The following is a 20414-nucleotide window of genomic DNA, read 5'->3' on the forward strand; positions in this document are numbered from 1 at the left end:
GTGATGGAGAGTAATCTGGCTCAGCAGTGTGACATACTCTTCCTCATGTCAGAAATATTGACATTTTCTGTTCTTCCATTTGCTGATTAAGTTTTTGATTATAGGTTGACTTCCCATGAAGTACGTTAAAATCAGAGGCTGAGGTGCTCAGAGTACAAATTTATCCAGGCAGTTTGGCAATTATTTCACTGTCAGTTATTATATTGACAGATTAGAGAGTACATATTCAGAATGTATACACTCGTATCTGTTTCTTCCAAGGCTAAGGGCCATATCTTACACAAGGCTGTTAGTTACATACATGTTGTCTAATAATACATAATGTGTGATCCATGACTTCTCTTGGCCACTCAGAGTTGATATCTCTGTGGCAGCAGCACAACAGCCCCACACCCCTCTATCTGCAAGTCCATACAAATAGGTTTCCACACCACTGTGCTCAGCCTGGGCTCAGTGAACGGAGTGGTAAAAGAATAAGAAAGCAAGATAAAAGTGGATTCAGTGGTGACTGGACTCTCGAAGGGTAGCAGTCATATGTAAGAAATGAACCAAAGGGAATTCCTTGAAGAATCCAGTGGACAGGACTCCATGCTTTCAATGCCAAGAGCACTTTAGATTCCTGGTTGGGGAACTAAGATCCCATAAGCTGCAGGATGTGACAAAAAAAAAAAAAAAAAAAACCACAATTTGAAAGAAAGGAAAAAATGACCAAAGCCTAGATAGATAAACAATATAAGATTACACAAATGTGATAAGAACACATAGTATCAATGCCCACTTATATTGCACAAGCAAGCAAAGAATAAAGAAAATGAAAAGAAATTCTGCTTCTGTTTGAGAGAGCAGGAAAGAAATGTCTAACATACCCACATCTCTGCAATTAGGGAAAAAACTAATGATCATTTTGGGCAGAAAGGACACTTGTGATGACAGTATCCTGAGGCAAAAGGTTCCATGATAGCCCTGATTTTCAAAAAGCTTTTTGAACCTTCTAATTAGATGATGCTTCATTATGTTCAACATGCCTTTCTCTATAATTTAATTGAGTAGAGTATGTGGATCCTAATTCATTAAGAGCATTCCTCTGGCAATTTCATATCTTATTATTATTCAAGTAAAATGCATTTTTTTAACCAGAAAAGTTCTTAAGATAATTTACCAATATCCATTTCTCTATAAAATCTATTTCCATATAATGATATTTGTCCTGTTCTATAGCATAAGGCTTTGCTAACCTCAAATGTTATCATTTAACAAGTATTTATTTAACACTTGCTATGTACATGGGTATGAGGACCCTGATTTACAATTCTTGGGGCACCACCAAATAGCATGTTAGAGTCGTACAGTGTGAAAGCTTAATGGCTGTAGGTGCAAGCTGATAGTATTCTCTGCTGAAAGCTCTGGGTGACAAAACCTGGGAGGGGGGGCCTGAGCCCTGCCCAAGAGATTGTAGCTCTCAAATCTCCATGATACCTGCTATATATAAAATAGAAAACCAACAAAGACCTACCTACTGTATAAAATGGGAAACTATAATCAAATACATAAAAACTGTATCACTCTGCTGTATGCTTAAAACTAACAAACATAGTAAAACAACTATGTTTCAAAACTTTTATAAGAAAACTCCATGATAGGCTAGTTTACTGTAATGTGTGTTTGTCTCCCACCAAAGTTCATATGTTGGAATCCTAACCCTCAATATGATGGTCTTAGAAGATGGAGACTTTGGGAGGTAATTGTCATGGGGGGTAGAACATTTGTGAATGGAAATAACACCCTTATTAAAGAGTAATCCTACTCCTCCTTAGGAATCATCACTATGAATAAAGGTAGTGGAGATGATGGAATTCCAGTTGAGCTATTTCAAATCTTAAAAGATAATGCTGTGAAAGTACTACACTCAATATGCCAGCAAATTTGGAAAACTCAGCAATGGCCACAGGACTGGAAAAGGTCAGTTTTCATTCCAATCCCAAAGAAAGGCAATGCCAAAGAATGCTCAAACTACCATACAAATACATTCATTTCACACACTAATAAAGTAATGCTCAAAATTCTCCAAGCCAGGATTCAGCAATATGTAAACTGTGCACTTACAGATGTTCAAGCTAGATTTTGAAAAGGCAGAGGAACCAGAGATCAAATTGCCAACATCCGCTGGATCATCGAAACAACAAGGAACTTCCAGAAAAACTTCTGCTTTATTGACTACACCAAAGCCTTTGACTGTGTGGATCACAACAAACTGTGGAAAATTCTTCAGGAGATGGGAATACCAGACCACCTGACCTGCCTCTTGAGAAATATGTATGCAGGTCAGGAAGCAACAGTTAGAACTGCACCTGGAACAACTAACTGGTTCCAAATCTGGAAAGGAGTACATCAAGGCTGTATATTGTCATCCTGCTTATTTAACTTCTATGCAGAGTGCATCATGAAAAATGCTGGGCTGGATGAAGCACAAGCTGAAATCAAGATTGCTGGGAGAAATATCAATAACCTCAGATATGCAGATGACACCACCCTTATGGCAGAAAATGAAGAAGAACTAAAGAGCCACTTAATGAAAGTGAAAGAGGAGAGTAAAAAACCTGGCTTAAAGCTCAACATTCAGAAAACTAAGATCATGGCATCTGGTACCATCATTTCATGGCAAATAGATGGGGAAACATTGGAAACAGTGACAGACTTTATTTTGGAGGGCTGCAAAATCACTTCAGATGGTGACTGGAGCCATGAAATTAAAAGACGCTTACTCCTTGGAAGAAAAGTTATAACCAACCTAGACACCATATTAAATAGCAGAGACATTACTTTTCTGACAAAGGTCCATCTATTCAAGGCTATGGTTTTTCCATTAGTCACGTATGTATGTGAGAGTTGGATCATAAAGAAAGCCGAGTGCCGAAAAATTAATGCTTTTGATCTCTGGTGTTTAGAAGACTCTTGAGAGCCCCTTGGACAGCAAGGAGATCAAACCAGTCCATCCTAAAGGAAATCAGTCCTGAATATTCATTGGAAGGACTGATGTTGAAGCTGAAGCTCCAAAACTTTGGCCACCTGATGTGAAGAACTGACTCATTGGCAAAAACCCTGATGCTGGGAAAGATTGAAGGCGAGAGGAAAAGCAGATGACAGAGGATGAGATGGTTGGATGGCTTCACTGACTCAATGGACATGAGTTTGAGTAAATACCGGGAGCTGGTGATGAACAGAGATGCCTGGTGTGCTGTGGTCCATGGGGTCTCAGAGTTGGACACAACTGAGCGACTGAGCTGAACTGAACTGAACTCCTCCCACTACATGAGGACATAGTGAAAAGGCCATTTGCAGTTTGAAAAGTACACACTCACCATACACTGGGTGTGTCACCACCTTGCTCTTGAACATTCCAGTTTTCAATTCTATGAGAAATAAGTTTCTATTGTTTAAAAGCCACGCAGCCTATGATGTTTTTGCTATAGTCATATGAACTTAAACAGTTCTTTTGAAAGGGCCACTGCCAATTGTCTGATTGGAGTGTGAAGGAAGTAACATCACCTCTCTCTACATAAAATATGAGCTTCTTAAAGGACCTATAATGTACCAAGACCTTTGCAACTGTCATAGGAATGTTCTGTCTTTCTTGAGTTGTAAGTGGCACAGGTTTTTGACTTTTAACCATATTTGGAGTTCAGATATATCCAGACTTGTCTCCTGAATTGGATAACACTAAGGGAAATTGAAATGGTATAAAAGACGATGCAGATTCTATGTAAATGCATCAGTGAAGGAGAAAGGGGCTGAAACATACTGGGAGGAGCGTGTCCAGGGAGCACCGGCAGGGTGATCCTTTTGGAAAGAGAGCCTTTGCAGTCACTTCTGAGCAACCGAGTTTATTAATCAAGGGCACTACTTTTACTAGGAATAAGTGTTTTTATCAGGTGTGCTTTCTCAAGAAAGAGATTGAGATTATAGCTAGGATACTCCCCTCTCTCTTCTTAACCCTGGCTACTAGAAAAAGAAGGAACCTGTCTTAGGATGGAACTGAGCCAGCCTAAAACCCACACTCTGTTATCTGAAGCCTAGAGCTACGGAGTCACATGTTTGTACCAGTCCTGGGCTTGCTAATTCTCAGGTGTTTTGTTCTCTTTTATGTTTCAGTAATGATATTTTCTCTTTTTCTTGCTCCAGCCTATGGAGCTTGTTTCTGATGTAACACTTCTGTAATACATTCCTTGAATTAAATTCTATTTTAGGTACTAAGGAATTTCTGTTTCTCTACTTAGATGCTAACCTGATCCTATTTCAGATGAATATGCTCTCTGCTGGAGGCAAGTAAAGCCCCGATATCCTAAGACTTGGGATATTACTATATATATTCAACAATTCAGATGGCAAATGAAACCTGGGCCATCCTGGTTGTAGCACTATATAATTCAAGAGCAAGGGAGATTTATAATTCCCTTAAGTAGATATCCTGGGGGTTCAGATGGTAAAGAATTTGCCTGCAATGGGGGAGACCCAGTTTCGATCCCTGGGTCTGGAAGGTCTCCCAGAGGAGGTCACCCATTCCAGTATTCTTGCCTGGAGTATCCAAAGGACAGAGGATCCTGGTAGACTATAGTCCATGGGGGTCACAAAGAGTTGGACACGACTGAGTCACTCTAACACACGAAGTAATTATTATAGATCTTTTAATATATTAACAACTTTGTATATGGCCAGGTCAGGAACCTCAATACTATTAATTTTTGATGTTTATTTTTGGCTCCTACCCTTTCTGGGTCTTGATGTTTTGAAAAGTGAAGACGATCTTGAGAAGTTTTAAAACTAATAAAATTCCATTTCAATATCTACCATTTTGTTTATGATGGTGATTAAAACAATATATAGTCCTTTTATTCAAGAAACATAGAAATTTGATGCAATCAAATTGGATTACAGCTATATTATAAAGACACAATATGTTAACAGACACTACATGTACAAAACTTCAAGTTATTCTGATATGGTAGAGGCATCTCTCATAGCAAATATACTTGGATACATTCCACAAAAACTTACATAGATTTAATCCAAACCATTAGTAGAAAGAAACTGAGATTTGTTCTGTTAATTATTAAGATAACCATCTCAATGTAAGTGGAAACTTTGAATTTGTTTGCCTGTTTTCTCTTTTCCTTGAAAGTTTTTTAAACATCAAAAATAGTCTTCAAGAGCTACATTAATCATTGACTTTTCACTGGGGAAATGCAAGGGGAATAGCTCAATTTTAGGATGTTTCTCCAACTTTAGAAAAATCAAGTATGCGACTTCAAAGAGATAACAGTTAAAAATAAAATGTCCTAAGGAGGCTACCTTATAGATGGGCAAAGCTCTCGAGTTTTTGAGGTTCAGTTCAGCAAAGTATCCACATGTTAGAATAACCTCTAACTTGTCTGAGTATGTTGCAACTATAAATTGAATCTGAAAATATCCTCAGGATATTCATTTTGAAACTTGTCTACTTCTAGACTCTCTTTTTCAAATCTAAAGAGTAGAAAAAAAACATCACTCTTTATGCTCTTCCACTCTCTAGGTTCTGAGGAGGTCATGTTAAACTATTTAAACCAAGTAGTGCTAATTTTAGTGTTTAGGAATGTGATCCATTCATCATATCTAGATGCATAGGTGTTTGGAGAAGTAAGAAGGAGAGAAACTAAGTCTAAATATAAAATAAGACCCAAATGCATGCTTATTAATTAAATATTATATTCTAAGAGATAGAAGGAAGAAAAGAACAGTGTGACAGGTGGTAGGGATTTAAAGGGAAAAAATTGTAAATGAGTTGTTTTTGCTATAATGTGTTTTGTATTATATTTTATAGCAAGTTTTAGACAAATAATTCTAGAAGGGAAAATGAATCTGAACCTGCTTTTAGGTTTCCATCTATTTCTTAAAAAAATTGAAAATATTTTTAAAATAAAATGAAGATAAGAAAGTGCAAGCAGTTTGTTCAATAAACCATAATAATTATAGATTTTGTTATCAGTTTTCCTGATCTTGTTTAAAAAAATCTTTTTTTTAATCTTTAAACATATTCTGTCTTAGAGAAATACAGTTGTTATAAATTTTCACATAAAGCAAGGTTGCTTTTGGGGATTAAAAAATAACAGGTGCTCACATCAAAACGTTCAAGTCTATGTTTCAAAATTCTACTTCACAGGTAAGAAAATGTCTGAAAATTATTGGGGGTAAAAGCATGTGACCCACTTTGGAAAACAGAATAGCAAGCATAGAGTGTATTCTTTAAAATAAAAATAGATTAGGAAAAGATAAAAAAGTGCAATGCTTTATACTTTGGGCTTTAGCATATCAAAATGGTAGCAGGGATAATGAGAAATAAATATACATAATCTCAGATTTAACTAAGTAATTTTATCAAAAATCATAAAACACTTTTAGGGAAGAAAAGGAATGCACAAAATCTGTATTTTTCTGTCTAAATAATGTTTAGAAATGTGTCCAATAAGAAATAAAGCTCTTGACTACGTGTAATATATCTGTGAAAGAAAAGTAAAACAAATTAATTTTGTAAGGAGAAGGCTGATGGATTTAATTGACATTTTTCAATACAAGCTTTGAAAATTATCTAGATGTGGGCAATTTTATTACTGACTTTTTCAGGAAATGATTGGAAGGCATATTAGACAGTTTGCTATAAACTTTGTTAATTACTTAGAACGGAACTATTTGAATTCCAAGAGAATGAAGTATGTAGGAGAGAATGCCTTGTCTTATAAAATTATACCTCTACCTTCTGCAGATACTGGTATCCTTTAACAATTTAGTGAAAATTCTAGCTTAGTCATGCTTCATGTGTATTGCAACTTCCTTCTTTTCTCTCAAAACAATTATCCAGTAAACATTACTAGGCCTGACACAAGGCACCTAAACAAAAGCATTTCTATTTGCTGAGCAAGATTATCAGCCATTGGTAGCCTGCATGGGGCTTTTTACAAGTGAATTTCACCCTTCCAGATGGAGGACCTGTGATCACAGGCTCACTACTGGTTAGAGGGCAGGGGCTGGATTTCAATTACCATTTGTCCCTCAGCTGACTACCCTGATGCAAAAGATCAAGTCTGGGATCCAGAGTGGTATTAGTCAGTTTAGTTGCCCAGTGGTGTCCAACTCTTTGCAACCCCATGGACTGCAGCACACCATGCTTCCCTGTCCACCACCAACTCCTGCATCTGGCTCAAATTCATGTCCATTGAGTCAGTGATGCCATCTAACCATCTCAACCTCTGTTGCCCCCTTCTCCTCTTGCGTTCAATCTTTTCCAGCATCAGGGTTTTTTTTCCAATGAGTCAGTTCTTTGCATCAAGTGACTGAAGTATTGGAGCTTCAGCTTCAGCATCAGTCCTTCCAAGGAATATTCAGGACTGAAAAAAAAAAAAAAATCAGGACTGGTTTCCTTTAGATTGACTGGTTTGATCTCTTTGCAGTCTAAGGGACTTTAAAGAGAATTCTCCAACACCACAGTTCAAAAGCATCAATTTTTTGGCACTCAGCTTTCTTTATGGTCCAACTCTCACATCCATATGTGACTACTGGAAAAACCATAGCTTTGACTTGATGGACGTTTGTTGGCAAAGTAATGTTTCTGTTTTTTAATATGCTGTCTAGGTATGTCATAGCTTTTCTTCAAAGAAACAAGTGTCTTTTAATTTCATGGCTACAATCACCAACTGCAGTGATTTTGGAGCCCAAGAAAATAAAATCTGTCATGGTTTCCATTGTTTCCCCATCTATTTGCCATGAAGTGATGGGACCAGATGATAGGATCTTCATTTTTTGAATGTTGAGTTTTAATCCAAATTTTTCACTCTCCTCTTTCACTTTCATAAAGAGGCTCTTTAGTTCCTCTTCACTTTCTGCCATAAGGGTGGTATCATATGTATATCTGAGGTTATTGATATTTCTACCAGCAGTCTTTACAGCTTGTGCTTCATCCAGTTCAACATTTCACATAATGTACTCTGTGTATTAGTTAAATAAGAAGGGTGACAGTATACAGCCTTGATGTAGTCCTTTCTCAATTTGGAACCAGTCTATTGTTCCATGTCCAGTTCTAACTGTTGCTTCTTGACCTGCATACAGATTTATCAGGAGGCAGGTAGGTGGTCTGGTATTTCCAACTCTTTAAGAACTTTCCACAGTTTGTTGTGATCCACACAAAGACTTTGGCATAGTCAATAAAGCAGAAATAAAGGTTTCTCTGGAACTCTCTTGTTTTTTAAATGATCCAATGGATGTTGGATCAGTAGAGGGAGAAGGCTAAAAACTGTTAGTTATCTTATTGGTGGACTCTGAGACTCTTCTACCAACAACAATTTCCTAGAGGAGATGGTTAAGTTTGTTGTAGAGTCAGGCATGAGAGTCCTCTCTTCAACTTTTCATGAAATCAAGCATTCTGGCACTTTGAAGATATATAATTTTGGAAACAGCTAGAGACCGCACCCTTTTCATAAAAATGCATGCTTTCTTAGCCATCTCTATCAGCATTGTCAGCATAAAACTCTTTCCAAAGTTTTGGGAGACATTAGCCATTGCCACCCGGGAATTAAGGTGACAGATGCATCTGGTTGATGGACTGTTGAACACGAATCAGATCCTTTGTGCAATCCTTTGTATATACTAAATTTTTCTATAGTTGAGAGAATTCTCAAGTTCATTTAAATTTGGACAAAATTGTAGCATAACTTCACTAAGCAGTCAAGGATGATCTAATCCAGGCAATACTGAGTTACAATTGTCCAATGGTAGACACAATTCCATGTAAAAATGATGAAAGATTGCATTTCTGGACATGATCATTGAAAAGAGCTAATTTCTTTATTACTGAGTGTGCCATCTCTGGGATAAAGGTAACAGAGACAATGCTCTTTATCACAGCTAGAGCTGGAGGTAGAGGAACGATAAGGTGAACTTTCTCCCAATGTACTAGGTAGACAATTTGGGAGAAAATAAAACAAAAACTGTTGTTTATTTGCTAAGTCCTGTCCAACTTTGCAACACCATGGTCTGTAGCCTACCAGGCTCCTCTGTCCATGGATTTCTCAGGTAAGAATATTGGAGTGGGTTGCTATTTTTTCTTCCAGGTGATCTTCCCTATGCAGGGATCAAATCCAAGTCTCCTCCTTGGCAGGCAGATTCAATGAGCCACCTGGGAAACCCCAAACAAAGTAGCTCTGACCAATAGCATGGGAAAAAATAACAACAACAAAATTGAATACAACAAAGTTCTACTACCCATTATAACTGATATGAGAGAGAAATAGTAATGTTTACTATATAATTTTCCTATTAAGGACTAAGGATTTTATTCTTATTTGTCTAATTTCTATACAAACCTCCAAATAATGTTTCATTATTCTTTACAAAAGAGAAACCTGGAATATAGTGAGTTTAACTTATTGAACTTGTAGAAGTAAATTAAACATCAATATTTGAAGCCCAAATTCTCTGATATCCCACTTGTTCTTTCTTCACCTTCCATCCTTGTACCTTGAATGCTGTTCTCTAAAAATTATTCTTTGTTTTTTTATTTTTAATCTGAAAATTTATCATGGGGAGGGGGAGGTTTCCAGATGAATTCAAAGTGAAATATTTAAGATTTTAAATGACTCAAGATGTCTTTGTACCTAAAATTGTTAGGGTTAGTTCTGCTTGTTGGAATTTATTTTAAAATCAACAAGTAGTGGGTATTTGAAATAAGAAACCCTCAAGTACTCAAAGTCTAGGGATTTTTAGTCTTTGAAAAATAAATTTTTGTTTGGTTTCATTAGAGATTTCCTATTGAGATGTGAATACTCTTTCTCCATCCATCCATCCTCCCCTTGGACTTTCATTGGACATCTACTATGTGGCTGATATTGTCTGTGGAATTCAAAGAATTTAGTGATATTTTCTGGATTTCAATTAGGCTGTTTGAAAATATTGAATCTTCTCCCTGCTTTATATACTAAAAGGAAGTGAAAAGGTGAGCCCCATCATGAGGCTCCAGTTTCATTGACTAGAGGATTAAACATGTCCATTTTTTTTCAGCAAAAAATTTAAAATAATAAATTATATAGCTGATATTATTTCTTGAGACAGGAAGATTGCACTAATCCTGATAATTAACATTAGTTAACATTACACAAAAACTTAGAGTAGCAATAACACAGCAAGATTTCCTCTCCCCCGTGTCATGCTCTGATGTGGGTAGGAGAGTTCTCTTCCATCTGTGACTCTGCCTTCCAGAGCATGTATCTTCCTAGACTACCGTGGCAGAAGAAGCGAGTGATGGAGGTCACAAACTTATTCTCAGCTGTCTAGGTCAGAAGTGATATGCATCCATTTCTCTCACTTCACTGTCTACAAGTAGTCATATGGCTTCCTTTTAAAAGTGAAAAAATTTGGGAAGTACTGGAAAGCAAACATTTGCAGTTTGAATACTATATCTTCCACAGAGACATCACTAAAGATGTGTTCACAACTAAGTTTGTTTGGGGGAGTGGTGGTTGAAGGTGTGCTAGGTAATCTATATTTTCAAGAATTAGAAAGCAGTTATACCTTAGATTCAAATTATTACATGGAGGCAGTCCTTTCTTTAAATACACAGATTACAGTGGACCAAAGACATAGGTGTAAAAGAACATTCCTTTATATCACTTTGATATGCTGTCTGCTTGGAATTTCTTATCTCTAGTACAAGTCTAGCCCAACTGTCCCTTGAGTCAACCCTCAAATTTAAGATTCTAGGTATAATTTAAATAGCTAATTTCAAAAAGAGATGTTAGATTTTGCTTTAACACAGAGACAGTTGTTACACTTAAAGAGTAGCTCATAAAAGCCATCCAGAGATTCTCAAAGAAACTAATGGACATGTTATAGTGAATATGGTTTACTACATCTCTGGAAACTAGGGCAAAACCAGCAATATATAACTTAGCACATCACAGTTTTCCACTCAAATTGAGTAGGCATATGGCTTTCAATTACAATTCAGCAACCGTGTCAAATCTTGAGATCTAACTGTAGCTCATACTTCCTCTTCTGAAATGGTTGATTTGGGAAAGCAACCAACAACAGAAGCACCAGGCAGGTGTTCCTGAATTGTCTGCTGGTCCATTTGGTAATTCTTGCAGACCCGTTGGCAAGGCTGCCTGCTGATAAACTCAAACCTGCTCATTGTTAGAGATTCATGGATCAGGAAATGAATACCTTAGAGTGAATGATTTCATGTTCAGCTAACACCCAGGGATTTCTATTTACCTATGAGACTGTGTGGGCACCATTTGATTATGAGACATATGCTGAGACAGCAGGGTTTGAACTAAACACAAACAAAAATGTACCTTTTGGCTTGGGCATATTGATAAACAAGAGCAAACTATGTTCCCCAATGATATTCAGATTACGAATGGACAAATTAAAATTCTGAGGCGTGTCTTTGGGAGTCAAAATGGCCCAAAGTTACACTGATAGGTGGTTAATTAGCATGAAAATGTGTGATATGGAGGCAGACTCGAGAGTTATCTTTCTTTATGCATTGAAATCAACTACTATCCCATATCTGATCAGCATTACTATACAGATTTGGGTCAAAATAACTTGGGTTAAAACTGTTTTGGCAGTTTGAAAATAACTTCCAATAAAATATGTAGGGATTAGGGGACTTCCCTAGTGGTCCGGAGGCTAAGACTGTTCTCCCAATGCAGGGGACAGGGTTCAATCCCTAACCTGGAAACTATATCCCACATGCTGCAGCTAAAATCAAAGATCCCATGTGTTGCAACTAAGACCCAGCACAGCTAAATTAATAAATGAATAAAATAAATGCAAATGAACATTTAAAAAATATGTAAGGATTGCATAAGAAGAATGTTCAGTCTATTCTCAGCCTATTAGTTTAAAATGTTTTGTAAGTGGAAACTTGTTTTTGTAGGTAAGGTACATGGTAGACAGAAACCCTGTGTTGTTCCTCAAAAGGTGGAAGAATTCTTAATAAACTGGGCTCCATTGCAGTGACTTTCCATCTTTTTTGTACTTTATTTTTATCAAGGGAGATTTATAAAGTTCTGATACCTAAGTTGGTCTGAGGAGAAGGATAAGCATCAGGATTTTTAAAGTGCTTCAGGTGATTTTAACATAAGACTGTGGTTAAAAACCACAGTCCAAACTCTTGTTATGGGCAAAGCCCTCTTTGGGTCAATAAAAGATACTTAAAAAACAATATGAGTTGCCAAGTGTAGATATTCTGGACAGAATTATTATGTAAGATGCTTATAAATGGGCTCCAAAATCACTGCAGATGGTGACTGCAGCCATGTAATTGGAAGATGCTTGGTTCTTAGAAGGAAGTCTATGACAAACATAAACAGTCTATTGAAAAGCAAAAGCATCACTTTGCCAACAAAGGTCCATCTGTTTAAAGCTATTATTTTTCCAGTAGTTATATATGGATGTGAGAGTTGGACTATAAAGAAATCTGAGTGCCGAAGAAGTGATGCTTTCGAATTGCGATGTTGGAGAAGACTCCTGAGAGTTCCTTGGACAGCAAGGAGATTAAACCAGTGAATCCTAAGGGAAATCAATCATGAATACTCATTGGAAGTGTTGATACTGAAGCTTCAGCTCCAATACTTTGGCCACCTGATGCGAAGAGCAGACTCATTGGAAAAGACCCTGATCCTGGGAAAGATTGAAGGCAAAAGGAGAAGAGGGCAGCAGAAGATGAGATGGTTGGATGGCATCACCAATTCAATGGATGTGAACTTGGGAAAACTCAGGGAGATGGTGAGGGACAGGGAGGTCTGGTGTGCTGCAGTCCATGGGGTTGCAAAGAATTGGATACAATTTAGGGACTGAACAACAACAACAATGACATGCTTACAAAACTGCCTTTGACCTTAATGGAATCCTAGGAAAAGAAAGAGAGAAAAAGTGAAAAATGCATAGTAAAGAAATACCTCAATATATAAATCCACTTTTATCAATTTCATCTTTGAGATTTTGTCAGAATGACAAAATCTAAGAAAGCCTTAGAAAGAAAAGGCATTCTAATAAGCCTTCTAAGAAAAGGCATTCTATGTACTTTGGAAAGGACTCAGGGACAAAGATAATCAGGTTACATGTATTTCCTTAAGTCCTACCTTCCTCATCTTAGAAATGATATCAATAGGTAAGAATACCATGAAAGTACCTTCTAAGTTCAAATTCTGTGATTCAAAGGTTCTTCTTTGATTTCAAGTCCCTGCTACTTTCTTTTAAACCAAAGTACAAATCTTTAAAAAAAAACTATCAATTTAATCGTTTAATTCAAAATTCTAGTTAGGCCTAGGAAATTGTGAAGTTCAAACATATTATGGGCTATAGCACAATTTGTTTGTATATAGGCCTTTACACTGAGAAGAACACACCTAGAAAAATAAGCTTCTGTTATCACAGATGATGCTTCTGAATGACTTCAGCCCAAATGGGTCTGTGTAGGAACTACATCAGAGAAGGCAATGGCAACCCACTCCAGTACTCTTGCCTGGAAAATCTCATGGACGGAGGAGCCTGGTAGGCTGCAGTCCATGGGGTGGGGAAGAGTCAGACAGGACTGAACGACTTCACTTTCACACATTGGAGAAGAAAATGGCAACCCACTCCAGTGTTCTTGCCTGGAGAATCCCAGGGACGGGGGAGCCTGGTGGGCTGCCGTCTATGGGGTTGCACAGAGTCGGACACGACCGAAGCAACTTAGCAGCAGCAGCAGCAGGAACCGCATGGGCCCAGCAAAGCACAAAGAGTCTGATAAATATGAAAAGGCAGTTGTGTCCTTCAGATAACTGGTTAATTATCAAATAGGTTTAATGAGAAAAAAAAGATAACTAGATGTCAAAAACAACTTTATTTCCATGCAATAGTGGGGATTTTTATTATAAAGCCAGAATTTTTCACAGAAAAATCACAAAAATAAAGTACAAAATCATGTGCTACTAAAGTTAGAGGAAGGTGAGCATTTTATAAAAATTCACTTTCATGTAATTCGTTTCTGTTTGAAGAACTTCTTAGTGATATGTTTTATTAACATTTATTTATTCCAATTTTGATATTTTTCAAAGCACTTTCATAAGACAGCCTCACTTTTTTTTTTTTTTTAAGAAGAGAAAGTGATTTACTATTAAATGAAATTTGCTCAGTCATGTCCAACTCTTTGTGACCCCATGGAATATACAGTTCATGGAATTCTACAGGCCAGAATACTGGAGTAGGTAGCCTTTCCCTTGTCCAGTGGATCTGCCCAACCCAGGACTCGAACTGAGGTCTCCTGTATTGCAGACAGATTCTTTACCAACTGAGCTATCAGGGAAACCCTGATTTGCCATTGGATAGGTGAAAATGGAAATCAAGATGGGAAAGTAGTGACATAGTAAGTTAAAATGGAATTTTAAAATCTAAGAGGTTAGAATCTAATAATCTAATAATCTTAGTCCAGATCCTTGGTCTTTGGGAATATCCTAAGGCTATAAGATATAGGATTTTTCTTTTTTTTTTTTTAATTTTATTTTATTTTTAAACTTTACATAATTGTATTAGTTTTGCCAAATATCAAAATGAATCTGCCACAGGTATACATGTGTTCCCTACCCTGAGCCCTCCTCCCTCCTCCCTCCCCATACCATCCCTCTGGGTCGTCCCAGTGCACTAGCCCCAAGCATCCAGTATCGTGCATCGAACCTGGACTGACAACTCGTTTCATACATGATATTTTACATGTTTCAATGCCATTCTCCCAAATCTTCCCACCCTCTCCCTCTCCCACAGAGTCCATAAGACTGTTCTATATATCAGTGTCTCTTTTGCTATCTCGTACACAGGGTTATTGTTACCATCTTTCTAAATTCCATATATATGCGTTAGTATACTGTATTGGTGTTTTTCTTTCTGGCTTACTAAATGACTCTTAGCTAGTTAGTTACGGCAGAAGGACTATAGTTAAGTCCTTTTTTTTTTTCTTTTCAGCATTTCACGTTGTGTTCATTTGGGCAAAGCCAAATGAATACTTAGAGGTGGTGGCAATTCTAAAAATCAATAATTTATTAGGACAATCACTGTCTCCAAGTGCAAGAAATCTCCCCTGGATGCTCCTTTCTAAGCTCAAAAACAACGGGAGGTCTACACAGTAGTTTTATGATTACAATACTCCAAACAGAACTTGGGAAGACATTAAGACCCATTTATCATACCATATTCTAAGCAACTTAGTATGAAGTAGTGAGGGAATATTTTTGGGTTATTCACAACAGATGCTAAACAGCATCTGTAACTGATTTGTTTATCCAAATGGATCTTAAACAACACAAGATCCAAATGGATCTTAAACTACTGAATCTATAGACAAAGCATTTTTAAGTGATGGATTCTGTACCACCCAAAGTGAAAGTGAAAGTGTTAGTTGCTCAATTGGTGTCTAACTCTGTGCAACCCCATGAACTATAGCCTGCCAGGCTCCTTTGTCCATGGCTTTCTCCAGGCAAGAATACTAGAGTGGGTTCCCATGCCCTTCTCCAGGGGATCTTCCCCACCCAGGAACTGAACCTGGGTCTCCTGCACTGAGGGAAGATTCTTTACAATCTGAGCCACCTGGGAAGTCCATATCACCCAAAGGATAGTGTATTTTTACCACCCAGTTATCTTTGGTAAGCCTGTGAAGTCTAGTACTTCAAATTCGTCATGCGGAGCTCAAAGTGCATATGCCACATATAAGTATTCTCATTCTCAAAACTTTCTCTGTTTTCTACTTATCACTCCTCTTTTGAGTTCATACAACCCAAATAATAAGGTAATGGAAAATAGATGTAAATGGCATCTTAGAGTTAATTTATTTCATTTCCTAGAATTTGGTAATGAATAAAAGTTATGGCAAAGGTCTTTGACTTGACTGATTGCTTATCAGAGATTTTAACTCCCCAAGATCTTCTCACAATGTATCTATATTATTTTCCATCTGTTGAGTATTGATTGATACAGCCATATCTATGAAATACACTTGGCATCTTCTTTAATGGTTTACATATCGAATTGGTGATATTTCCTGTCCTATAAGATTTTATTCCTTTAGACAAAACTTTTTTCTTTGCAGCTTATATTTTGCAGCTTAACATAAGGGGGACGTGCCAGGGGCATGTAAACAACACAGTTGGTCAATCAATCAAATGTCTATTCCATAAAGAAAATCCAAAGTTATTTTGGACCAAAGTATGCTTGTTTTGATCTCCAACACCTTCCCAACCCCCAATCATTCAGTGTCATGGTTGCTTTATATATCTCTGCTTAGCTAAGCAGAGAGCAGAGAATGAATCTCAGAAGTGAAATGTAGGGAAGGCAACATTTAGCCCAGGTGTTTTGAGAATTGAGAAGTTGTTGGGTTACTGGACAAGTGAGAATTTGGGTTTTAATAATGGCACTGCTAAACCATTAGCTGAACACACAGGAGGAAATCAAGAAGGAGGTGGAAAAAGAATAGCAATTCATGAACAGCAGCATAACAAGCAGCTAAATGGAACTTAATTTCATTCATCCAGAGGTAGGAGACCCAGGAGAAGTAGCCTAAAATGTTGCTTTTTGTTGATTAGTACAAGATGGTTGCCTAGTGTCCTGAAGATCTTGTAAGGACCTTCCCTTTATTGAGACTGAACACTGAGAGCGCTGCATCCTTATTGTGCCCCTGTACTCTTCTTAGTGGAAGACAATATGCCCGATTCTTGCTTATTTTTGCCAACAATCAGTTAAGATCAATAATCTTTAACATCTTTGGTGGAAATTTTTGCCAGAATAGAACTGCAATTTCCTGTTTCCATGCACAATTAATGAAGTTTGCCTTTACTGAATAGGATTTGACCATTATATCAATTCAATTAGTACTTTAAATGTGGGCAGAGAAACCAATGAGTGACTTGCAAGATATTGATTATTGGAGTAGAATGCTATAAGAGAACTGAAAAAGCAAGATGTTTGAGGAAAGAAAGGGAGGAAGAAAAAAAATCTGTCATCATGTATTTATAACTTTGTGATTGCTTATTGGAAGCATTTGGAATAGTTATAGGTGTGGATGGAAGTTTTGGATAAAATACTATACATTTGTAAGGAAAGGTTATGACCCCACCACCCCCTCCAATCCTGAAATGACTGAAAATGAGATAGTTGGATGTCATCACCAACTCGATGGACATGAGTTTGAGCAAACTCCGGGTATTGGTGATGGACAGGGAAGCCTGGCATGCTGCAGTCCCTGGGGCTGCAAAGAGTCAGACATGACTGAGCGACTGAAATGAACTGAACTGAATACTGCCTTGCAAACCTCTCTCTTTAATTCTAGAATGGATTTCTCAATTGTCCTTTCAGAGAATCAGACTTTCAATATGATAATTAGCTCCTTTCTTAACTGAGAAGCAAATATATCTGTGATCACTCAGGTTGACAGAGAGAAAAAGAGCAGGAGAGCTAATCCATATTCTAATGACTGTAGATGGCAACACCATCACATATCTCATCCACTCCTAAGTGGAAATTTTCTTATTAATACCCAAACTTTTGTCCATTTCAGATTTTTTTGTGTGTTACCACTTATTCCCCACTGGGGTTGGTAATTAAAAACTCTCCAGAGTAGATCATAGTTAATCCAAGTTTGTTCTTCCCTCCAGAACTTTATAATTATAAACTTATTACATTTATGGCTATATGCACTGCCTCATGTTTTATCCATTTCCAAAAGAACATCTTTTTTTTTTTTTTTTAAGGCCAGAGATATGGCACAATGCATGGAATGAAATTTGACCAGGTAAAAAGTTTATTAAAGTCAAAAAACAAGCAAACGATATTCAGAGAGAGTGGTCATTTTGGCAAGCATTTGTAAGGTCAATTGCATGGCAATGATGACAGTATACTAGGAAGCTAAACTCTCCTTTTGGCTTGGGAGCAAATTGATTAGCCTGCCTGCTCCTAATAGCCACCTTTGTGCTAAGAAACCTATTGAAAACTTGGGCAGTTGAACTTAGCTCATTGCCTTATAGAAAAATCAACTTGCATGAACCACAGTACTGACACTTTTATTGCCAGCTTTGATCTGAAATAATTATATACTTACTTGGACTTGACACATTAAATGTACGTGTTAAGTTCTGTGGTTCTGATTTTTAAGGCAGTTGTAATATAGTGATAAAAGAATATTAAGAAAATGAATATACCTTTTTTATTTTTATTTTATTTTTTTAAAAGCTGTAAAAAGAAGAACCACATTTACTCTAGACATCCTATTGTACTTTTCTAAATCTAAATTTCCTTTATATTTTTTTTAAATTTTATTTTATTTTTAAACTTTACAATATTGTATTGGTTTTGCCATATATCAAAATGAATCCACCACAGGTATACATGTGTTCCCCATCCCGAACATTATTTTGATTTAGATGCTTTTGTTATTTAATTAATTCCAAAAATGTAATATAAACTTGAAGCATAAAAGTGAGTTCAACTATGATGGATTTTACACAACAGTAAATATACCTTTTTTTAGGGGAAGCACACTGACTGAAACTACCCACCCTGGCCAGACACCACACTTACTATTTGCATGAGTTGTTTTATGACAGGAGGTAAGGAACATGGAATTAATAAACCACCACCAACTGGATGAGTTCAGGAAGGATCAAAATTGTGTCTGACCACCTCCAAGAATCCTTCTTGCTGACATCCATCTTGGATGAGCAATGCATCAGGACTCTGAGTCAGAATGGTTGGTGGAAGACAACGGGAAACTAATCCCATTACCATAAATCCTGAGACTGCGAGCCAAGTAGCAGAGCAGTTCTCCTGGGTTCCCTTACCCTCTGCTCTCTGCCTGGGCTCCCCTTCCCAATAAAATCTTTTACTTTGTCAGCACATGTGTCTCCTTGGAAAATTAACTTCCAAACGTTAGGCAAGAGCCCACTTTCAGCCCCTGGAAGGGGCTTCCCTTCCTACAACACTTTCAGTCAATATCATTTTGAGCAGTTCTGTGGGTCACTAATTAAAAGGCTGATAGTGAGTGTTTAGTAATACTAGTAAACTCTTCATTTTCATTAGCGTATTAAAAAAAGAAAGTCTCCTTTATCCTTTTTAAGAAGAAAGAAGTTCCTCTGATTTTCTTCCATAAACCCAAGGCCAAACACCCTTGAAAAATATAAACAGCACTGTGTTTTTGATTTGAATGAAAAGCACTAAATTCATTTTCATTAATTAAATTATAAGGTGTTATCTACATGTTGAAGAGGAAATACAAAGCCTATAGCTGAACTGTTTATTTTCCATTTTCAGAGATAAATTTAAGGATCATGAATTGCACTCCAAACAGCATCCAAAAGTGGATGGGTATATCTGTCATGAAGCATCTCACGGAATCAATTGAACATGTTGGTATACTTAAAGGATCTTCCAATTTGGCTTAAGCAGGGACTCACTTTCTTGAGGCATATTAGTAATTTAGCATAGCTGAATGACTGTAATTTTTTTTATTTTTTCTTCTTTTGGATTTAAAGTAAAATAGGCAAAATAAATATTGTAAAAGTTAAGCTGTTTTTTTCTTCTTTCTTGTCAACATCATATATCTGGGTAGTTTCTTAAAAAAAAAGAGACAAATCAAACAAAAGTAATTAAATTCAAGTGAGATAATTATTTTCAGCATAAGTTTACAGCCAATGTCAAAGGCACTCATTGAACAAGCTATTGTGTTACAAAGCAGTCCATAGAATACAAAATATATTGATTGTTCTGGGAGACTTTACATTTTAAATGCCATCATAAATTTAATCCAATTATATAATCATTTGAGATGCAGGAAGAGAATTTGTTTTCTACTAACTAAATGCCTTAGCCTACCATCACTTTTCTCCTTACCAAATTTTTCTGTACTATAATATTTGTATATTGTGACTATTTTTGCACCTTTAGTACTTTTTATTTAAATAGCAACTTTTTAAGGCAAAGAATATCTTTGTGTATGTTTTCCCAGAGAAATGTTATAGGACCATTCTGAAGATAAATATGATTGTATTCTGGTAGTTCAACTTTTTCTCTCCTCAACACTCAGTAACGTGAACCTATTTTGTCAAGCTATGAGGCTAGTGATACCATGAATTAGCAGCCCCTCTGCTTCTAAGGCATAAAAGACCTTAAAATGACAATTAAGAAACACCAATGGGAAAAAGAATTGAGGTTTCCTTTAAAACTGACAGAACTAAGTTTATCAATGATAGAGCAGAGAAGAGGAAAATAATAATTCTATCTGATTTTTGTAAAGACTGTTACAAAATTATTTTGTAGCAGTCTCACATTAATTTTTAAGGAACTTTTAACATAATTAAATAACA

Source organism: Bubalus kerabau, chromosome 21, assembly GCF_029407905.1.
Source record: "Bubalus kerabau isolate K-KA32 ecotype Philippines breed swamp buffalo chromosome 21, PCC_UOA_SB_1v2, whole genome shotgun sequence".
Classification (NCBI taxonomy): Eukaryota; Metazoa; Chordata; class Mammalia; order Artiodactyla; family Bovidae; genus Bubalus; species Bubalus kerabau.